This window comes from Cavia porcellus, unplaced genomic scaffold (genome assembly GCF_034190915.1).
Source record: "Cavia porcellus strain 051 isolate PalLab524CR breed Dunkin Hartley unplaced genomic scaffold, mCavPor4.1 scaffold_5, whole genome shotgun sequence".
NCBI lineage: Eukaryota > Metazoa > Chordata > Mammalia > Rodentia > Caviidae > Cavia > Cavia porcellus.
The window spans coordinates 5063884-5073164 of record NW_026947488.1 but is presented as its reverse complement, the minus strand read 5'-3'; the positions used below and the strand labels follow the sequence as shown (position 1 = coordinate 5073164).

The 9281-nt window shown below is 47.0% G+C and overlaps 1 long non-coding RNA gene across 1 annotated transcript; it reads left to right on the top strand.

The window, feature by feature from the left end:
• Nucleotides 1-305: 305 nt before the first annotated feature.
• On the top strand, nt 306-2554 carry LOC134475856 (uncharacterized). Its single transcript, XR_010047185.1, has 2 exons — nt 306-441; nt 834-2554. It is a non-coding gene; the product is annotated as an uncharacterized LOC134475856 (long non-coding RNA).
• Nucleotides 2555-9281: the final 6727 nt, after the last annotated feature.

Sequence of the window (9281 nt, the reverse complement as noted above, 5' to 3'; positions counted from 1 at the left end):
CCCTCAGCAACGTGGCCAGATAGAGACACAGCTCCAGAGCTCTGGCTGCGGGCCGCGCACCCCTCCGTTAGTCAGCACCCGCGCCTCTTTGCTCTGTCTTCCATTCTGTCTTCATTAAAAGTGAAAACCAGCCCACCAGTCATGTCCGTCAGAAAGTACCCCGGGCTGTGACTGATACCTTTTTGAACTTTTCTTTCGCGTATCAATAATCCCTGCCTTTATTATAGAGCTCTGCAGGCTGGCGTCTAACTCGGTCCTATGGAGAGCATCACGTTTGTGTATGTTTTCTGCAGCTATCGATTATGGTAAAACGGGAAGGCTGGGCTGCCCGTGCTCTGCAAAGTGCTCTCCGTGCTGCTGCCCTGCCACCCCTGCTGGTGACGTGCATGCGTGTTTTGGCCAGCGTCCTCCACAGAGCCTCGTGATCCCAGCTGGCTGGAGGTGGGTGACCTTCAACCCCAACTCCCAGCTGCCAGGCCCAGGGTCTGACGCAGAGATTGGGTCTCTGGAGGGCAGAGAGCTCTGAGCAGGCGGAGGGTCTGGAAGGGGGGTGCTTAGGGTGTGTCGTGGGTTGCTTGGCTTTATCTGGGCCTCAGCTTCTCCCTGGGTTTTTATCGCAGACTTGTTGTAGTCTGGACTTATTTTTGTCTTCATTTTTGGCCAATGTTATTTTCTTGGGGTTCTGAGGCTTAAAAAGGGGTCAAGGAGCAAAGCAACGGTTTGGGAATCTCAGGGCTGGGGCGTGTTGGTTGTGACCTCCGATAGTCACTGCTCCTGTGCACCGGCTGCTGCCTCTGCTTCCTTAATGCAGTCTCTTTGTTCTTAATCTACAGGCCGAGGAGGTACTGGGAGAATTCTTTTGCCTTCTGGGGAGAGAAGATTCCGTGCCTGTCGCAGATTCTGAAGAGGGGGACACTCTCCTCAACTCTTACCCTGCACCCCCTCCTGCCCACTTCCCTCCACCCCAGATCCCAGTTCAGCTCACTGGGTATGGCTCCAGCGCTGATCTGGTGGTTTCCAAGCTTACTGTTAAAGGTCAAAACTACAGTGGAAAAGAGCGGGGTCTCGGTTCTGGACCCTCCCTACTGGGATGAAGAAGCAAAGGCCTGGGGCTGGGAGCTGGCCTTGGTCCCCTGACCGTCCAGGTGAAGAGACAGAGCCCTACCGGGGACAGCTGCCACCTTCCTTGGCCCTAGCCTTGCGTGCTTCCAGGCTCTCATCTCCCCTTCCCTCCTTTCCATCCCATTTCACTGTCAAGGAGACCAAGCTCTCTACAGTGGGCCTCTGCTCAGCAGGACACACACCCTCCCTGCTCACTGAGCAACACACACTTACCTGTCTGGGTGCTTCGGGTAGGAATTGAGATGCCTACAGGCTCCAGAAACTCCAGACAGGAGCAGCTTCAACAAGACAGGAGTTGATTTTTCTCTTCTGTAGCAAGAAGCTCAAGGGGAGAGAGTCGTCGTGGGGTGGAAGGGCAGCTCAAGGGCATGAGGTCTAAGGTCTTCGCAGTGCTCCTGACCTTGACCTTGTAGCGTGCTGCAAGATGTCTGTTCCAGCCCCAGGCACTGAGTTTTTGATTCAGACAGTAAGGAGGGGAGAAGTGGAGGCGAAGAGCACGAGAGCCGCATGAGTGAATGGGGAGAGTTTCCCGGAGCTCGCGTGAATACTGAAATCCATGCCTGCTAGGTCCCTTGTATAAAACGGCATAGTTGCTGTGTATTCCCTATACACCCCTCGTAGCCACTTGAAATCATCTCTAGATTCCAGAAAATACCTAATCCGATTCAAGTGCTATTAAAATAGCAGTGCTGGATGGTTTAGGAATCATGACGGGAAAAGAAAGTCTGCACACGGCCAGGCATTTTACAGTCACTGTTGGCTGAATCCATAGATATAGAAGCCCCTGACACGGAGGGACAGTTGATTCTTTTTAAAAAATGTGATTTTCATTAGTACATTGTGTAATACGTAATGATTGCATTCATGGTGGGTAGCTGGTACACAGGTGTAACATGTCTTTTGCAAATGGGAAGGAGGCCAAGAGATGGAGGGAGCGGAAGGAGGGGAGGGGAAGAGTTGTAAACAGAATGAGGGCATGCTATGTACAGATACTGGCCGCGTCTTCTAAGGAGTTTCCCTGCGAGGTCATCCAGCCGCTGCTACTCACAGCTCCTGGTGATGCGTGACTGCCTCTTTCGGCAAGGAATCTGAGAAATGGGTTCTTTCTAACTAGACAGCACGGTTCTGTTAAATAAGCATGGATTGCATTTGTTTTCTTGGGCAACCGTAACTAACTACCACAAACTGGATGGCTTAAGTCAGTAGAAATGTATTCTCTCTGAGCTCTGAAATCGAAGTGTTGACAGGACCCCATTCCCTGCGGAAAGCTGCGGGAAGGATCTGCCCCACGCCTACTCCCCAGTGTTTTGGGGTCAACGCCATGCCTGGTGTTCCCCGAGTTCTGAGCGCCTCCTGCCAGCTCTGCATCCATCGTCATCACATCCTTCTCCTTGGTGTGTGTCTGTCTCATAATAAAATCATTTGTACTGAATTTAGGACCTGTGCAGCTTCTATGTGATCTTGTCCTAACCAGCTGCATCTTTCAGTGACTCTGGTTTCAAAAAGTTCGCATTGTAAGGTCCCGCAAAGCACAAGGCGTGATGACACCCAACCACATAGAGGGACCAAGGCTTTCGGTTAGGGAATTTGCTATCTCCAGGTTTCAGCTGAGTTGCCCCTCTGACCTCAGAACCACACTCCCACCCCTCTTAGGTCCCTTGAAGCACGATGACCTTCCCAGCACAGCCTTGGGACTGCAACAACCTGTTTGCTCATGGAGTTCCTCACAGGTCAAGGGCAGCACGATTTTGTTTCCCTGCCTCAGCCCTGAGCTCTGATGGTAACCTCAGCAAATGTTACTCACGCCTCATTTTTAACGGACAGTACAGCTGGACTCTGAAATGGCCCACAGTGTCAAGGAATTTATTTTCATGCCCAATAGGAAGCGTGCAGGTGTGTAGACTTGGCATGTGCTCAGAAGGTCAGGGCTGCAGTATGGTCAGCCACACGTTCCTCTTGGTGTGGGCGTCAGTTTCTGGAGAGGAACAGGACAGTGACCGTGGTTCCAGATGAGCGTTTCCCAGAGGACTCATTTTCTGAGCCTCCCCTGCTGGGTCGGGATGGCTCCGAATCTTTCGGTCGACCTATCTCTTTGAGGCCTGGCTTGGACTAGGCATTTAAGGGCTGTGGGATGCTGGGGACTCAAGAAACGAGTGCCTTTCTGCATACATGAGTGCAATCTTGCTGCTTTACTGAGCTCAGGACCGTGCTTTGCCCACTGCATTGTGTGGTGACCTGGAAAGCTCCGCAGGCCCAGCCCAAAACCCCAGAGGCATCCTGCAGGACCATGAGAACCAGCAGAGACACATTTTCCTCTGGCTTGAGCCAGCCTCTCCTCATGACCGGTACTCCATGCCAGCACACATGGAGGTCAGCTCAGGGGACGACTTGATGTTCTTTCTTGGCAGGAGTCTACTTTCTTTCTTGGAAAGTTACATGTTCCCGAGCCGGAGCTGAACAGCTGGTCCGAGGTCAGGACTGTGGGTGAACGCGCTTCTCTGAGGTCTGAATGAATTTGGTTCGGCCTGGAAGCAATTCAGGAGACAGACAGCTGCCCTCATTAACCCAGGATTTTGGCTCTGACTGGCCAGCAAACCGAGGGGTGGAGGACTGGAGGTGACTGGTACCTTTAGTAAGCCAAGAAATTGTGGGGCAAAGGCAATCTTTATTTAGATCGATTGCTGGAGGAATAAAGAAGGTGTTAATGTTTCTGAACTGAATGCAGAAACCCTGTTCGGGGAACCCTGCCACTGACCTCCTATAATTTTCCTACCTGGATCTTTGCAGGCAACCAAAGGAGTGAGGTGGACACCCCGCCTGCAGCCGGGGGTGCCTGCCCTTTCTTGCATAGAGAAGTTCATCCGGACGCTCCTTGCTTCATGATAAAAGATCAGAGATTCAGAAACAGATGATGCTGGTAATAATAGGTAAATTTACCCATAACTGCCTATACCGGAAGAATTGTGTGTGTCTGTGATATCTTATTTAGTCTCAGCAGGAAACACAGCACAGCAGTGAGGCAGGTGTGCTGCTGTGGCCTGCTCCAGAGTTGCTGTACCTGAAGCTAAGACAGGAAAGGGCACCTGCTTGATGACCCGCTGTGGGGCGTGGTAGGCTCAAGACCCAAACCGAGGTCTTGCTGATAACAAATTTGAGCTTGTACCTCTCAAAAGCCAACTGGTACACTTTTGTTACTTCTCTTATTTGTCCAAATGGTAACGTTTTCACGGAAAAAGCTTGAGAGTTGTTGCCACTGAGATCTTTCAGTTCAACAGAAATGGGTATTTTCAGGCCAAGGGTGGTGGCACATGTCTGTAATCTCAGCGCACTTGGAGGCTGAGGCAGGACAGTTGTAAATTCAACTCCAGCCTGGGCAACTTAGGAACTTAGTGAGACTCTGTCTCAAAGGAAACAATAAAAAAGGCTGAAGAGATAGCCCTACGCAAAGGTCCTGGGTTCAGTCCCCAGTACCGCCAAGAAAGAGGAAGAAGTGCCTTTTTTCCATCAGACAACGTAATAATTTTAATGTGTTACCTGTAAGGGAGAAAGACTGGGAAATGACCAAACATCTGTTCATAGTGGACAAGTTGAATAAGTTATAGTTAAATTCAAATAGTAGAGTGCCAGCAGAAGCGGTGAATATCTTCGTATATTGACACAGAGTGATGTTCAGTGTATAGGGTTGAGAGGAAAAAAACCCAAAAGGACCAGAGTAACAGTATTCTCCTTAATGTCAGATTGGAAAATGCGTGTGTGCCTGTGATTTAAAAAGCAATTAAAACTGAAGAGGTCAAGGAAAAACCCAGCTTATTATGGGCCACTAGATAGCGGGTGAGCGGGGTGAAAGTGGAATGCGATCCTTATTTTTAGACCTGATTTTGGAACCTTGTACATGTTTTACATAACTCAAAATAAAAATAAAAACTGCTAACTCCTAAGAACCGTCATGCCAGAAAACACTTCAAAGAACACACACTTATGTGCACACACACACGTGCACAAAACCCACACATCAGAATTGTTTCAGATGATTTTCAGATGCAGCATTTGGACGCTGTGTTTCCAGTGGAAAAATATCCAGGGTCAAAGAAAATGTAAAGGTATCTTAGTTTGTACCCAGATGTCTTATTTTCATATCGATACTGTCAGTTTGGAATTATTATACGACACTGTGGGCTGACGTGGATGGACGTTGTGTTAATATCTTCAGGATCCAAAATCTTCAGTGGAACCGTAAGGATGTGTGTGTACACAGCTATATACATGTATTTATATTTTATGAGATATATGTGTTTATGTAGTTTTATATATTATTTTTGTTTATATGTATATATAAACCAAAAATAGTTAAATAAAACCTACAGTCTTAAAATCGGAACAAAAACAGTAAGATGAACTCATGAGTTATTTTTTCCTATAAGAAGTCCTCTTACACTTTGCTAACTCTGTCCGTGGCAGGTGCAGGAAATACAAGTCCCGGAGAATTGAGCTCAGCAAGTCTTTAAACATATTTCCTACTAAAATGAACTCAAGGTCGCCAGCCAGGTCTAGGGCAAGAAATCCACACACTTGTCCGGAGCCGCTTCCGTCCCGCGGAATGGAGCACACGAACACTCAGCCTCTGCAAGCACCTTTATTGACTGGGCAACAACCTCAATACATGTCCGTCCTCGACGGCTTCTTCCATGTTGTGCGTCGGGCACTTCCTATACTTGGGCTTATATAGCTAATGTTATCCAATCATGGGATTACACGTGGGGACAGGCGATTGGGCGGCAACAAGGAAGCAATCAATCATTACCATATATGGCGGGGACAGTAAGCCGAGCAAGAACCAGGAAGCAGGATGTGTGTGCCATCTTGGGCACACGATGGGCGGGGGAGCAGCGGAGGCGGCAGGCGGGTGCCATCTTATGAATATGCTCTCATGAATAACATGGCAGGCTCCCAACACACACTGAACCCAGGAGATTTTGTCCTACCGGAAAGCTTGGCGAGAACTTGTCTGAAGAAAAATACATTTCTAAAAAGGCCTGGCATGTAAAGTGCTTGCCTAACATGCCCGTGTTTCTGTGTTCAAGTCTCAGAACTAGAAAGGAACAGAAAGATGAAAACTTCATGTCAAAGGAGGCAAGAGGGAGCACAAACATGGGCTCCCCCCGCTGAAGACAGGCTGATTTGAAAGACAGAACGATAACTGTAACTGATGGGAATCAATCAATTACTGTCAAAGTGATACCAACCAAAAAAGAGAAAAGCTCACTGATGGCTCCTGCAAACCGAGAGGGCACCAACTCATTCTGAAGAGGAACAGAAATAAACATCCACACTGTCCTTGGACCAACCACATTTCACAGTAGAAGACTGAAGAAGGAAAGTTATTTAGATAATTTTAGTTAATAAGTGAACAAGGAAGAGCAGAATTAAAGGGTGCTATTTTGCCACCCTCTGTGGGCCAATACGTTTTGGCAACAGCCTTTGGTCAAGGTATTAAAAGCATTAGGTGAGCCAAGGGTGACGGCATGCGCCTCTAATCCCAGCACTCTGGGAAACCGAGGGAGGAAGATTGCAAGTCTGAGCCTGATCTGGACACCTTAGTGAGAGATCGTTAACAAATCAATAAATAAAAGTAAAAATGGACAGGGGAAGTGGCTCCGCGTGAATGAAAACAGGTAGAAAAGGTGGTGGGGGCTTCCATATGGGGTGAGCCAGGCCCAGCACAGGAAGTGACAACATGATGCAGCCCCTGATCACACGTGCTCTTGCTAGGTAAAAACAGCTGCAATCGAATCCAGCCTCTGCTGCCAGTCTTCAGGGACTGGGGAACAAGGCAAACGGCACCGAGAGGAAGCAAGCTGCTGAACCTAGGACACTGCGAACGGCCCTGCTCAACAGACAGTGAAGAAAATGCAAGGAAATGTCAGAGACATAGCAATTAAAGGCCATACGTGGACTGTGCCCATTCCCCAGCTCAAGGGTACGACCAGGAATAAGAAGCTTTTGAGACTGTCAGGGAAATGCGCCTCTGCCTGTGTGCCAGATGAGTTTCTTGGTAATTTCATTAGGTGAAAGCATTAGGTGAAAGCATCTTGGTGGTTATATAATAAGTGTCCTCAATGATGGAGATGTAATCTAACAGTACTGTGGGAGGAAATAACACACGAGCTGGGGTTTGCTTTGAAAAAGTCCAGAAACTAAAGGTGGGGTGGGGATGGGGTGGAGGGATAAAACAGATCAGCCAAACACTGGAAACCCATAGAAGCCAGGTGGTGGAAATGTGGGGACTTAGTATATTGTCCTCTCAGCTTTACTGTCTTCTAGCCTATTCTAGAATCAAAATTTAAAATGGTTAAGTTGTATTTTTTTTAACTTAAAATACTGGCTCGCTTCTGTATTTCCTCAATTTAATTCTGGAATACAAAGACATTTGGCTTACCTCGCTCTGAGGTTGGTCAGGTTTCAGCCCATTGGGGAAGTGTTTTCTGCTCTGAGGTCTCTCTCTGAGGATGTCCAGGGATACAGTAGTCCTTTTTCCTGCCAGCATGGTTGGAACTATCCACGGCCCGGTGTTGATCCAGACCCTGAAGTTGGGATTTTCAAATCTGATCGTGTTGGGTTTGATGACTGCTTCTGCTGCTTATCACCTATGTTATAAATTACTGAGGCTCAGGGGTTTTTCTGCGTCCCACAGGGGATGGTGGGAGCTGTCAAGGGCGTGGCTCAGCCCCTGGAACGTGGGTGGAGCGCAGTGAATGTAACGGGTCATCTTCTTCCAGGGTCAAGGCTGGAGTCTTCAGGTGAATGGGGTCCCACACATCCTTATGCTGCAGCCCCAACTGGCGCCCCTCAAAATGCAAACTTATTTGGAAACAGGGTCATTGCAGATGTCCTTGGTTAGAGCAAGTGGGGCCCTCTCTGCACGGCTGGTGTCTTTTCAAAAGGGAGACATTTGGATACAGACAGCTTTACAGGAAGAGCGTGTGTGAACACAAGAGAGGTCTAGAGCAGGTTTTCTCTCCAAACCTTGGAAGGAACCAGTCTGGTCAATGCCTGAATTTCTAGCACCCAGCCTCAAGAGCCACAGCCATGAATTTCTATTCTTCAAGCCACCCAAGGTGTGGTACTCAGCACCCTTAGCAAACAAGTGGCCGTGGGGCCCTGTCTCTGTCTCTGCATCACTGTCTGGCTTTTCTTCCAGATTGCAAGGGGAGGTTATCAGTTCTCTTTACGAGTATCTCATTGATACTCTGTCTCTCTCTCTTTTTTAAAGTTCTTTCCTTTTATTTCTATGAAAAAATAACAAACTTCTATAACAAAATATTTAGCGAATAACTTACTACATGGTGTGCCTTAATACTACGAGAAGGGCACAGATATTACTGAGACTAGAATTTATAGACAAAAAGGCCTCTTCTTTTACAAAAAGAAAGAAACAGGTAATAACTCAAAACTTTTTTTTCAGTGAACAAAGAGGAACCAGTTGTATAAGTGAAGCATATTAGCATATGCACTGAAATATTTTTAATTTTTTTATTTTAAAGAGAATAAAACCAAGCCAAAAAAAAAAAAACAAACAACCCAACAGAATAAAGCCAATCAAAACAAAACAGCATAAGTGAAGGTTTCAAAATAAGATAATAAGAAATCAACAATGGCTACCATAATGCCTTTTGTTGTCTTCAAAATAGCTGCCCATACCATCAGACATGGAAAAATCAAGCCAAACAGAACAGAATAGAACCAATCAAAACAAAACAATGAACGCAATACAGGACTTCAAAACAAGATAATAGTAAATCTAAAGTAGCTATCATAATGTCTTGTTATCTTTGAAATAGCTGCCCATCTTGTTGATACAAAGAGCTTCAAAAAGGGCTGTGCACCCCCAGTTCAGTGTCTCTGTGGGTGTCTTACTTTGGCAACTTTTCTTTTGTTTGTACTCTTACGAGTTCATTGATTCAGGTCCCTCCTACCTCCACAATGTGCACCTTTGTGCACATACACATATACACACGTATACACACTTGTACCTGTATACTAAACACATGCATGCAGACAACTACACACATACATGTGTACATGTACATGTGTACACACACAAGCATGCAGGATTTGTATCTATTACTCCAGAGCAACAGTACTCAGCTATGTACCAGAAT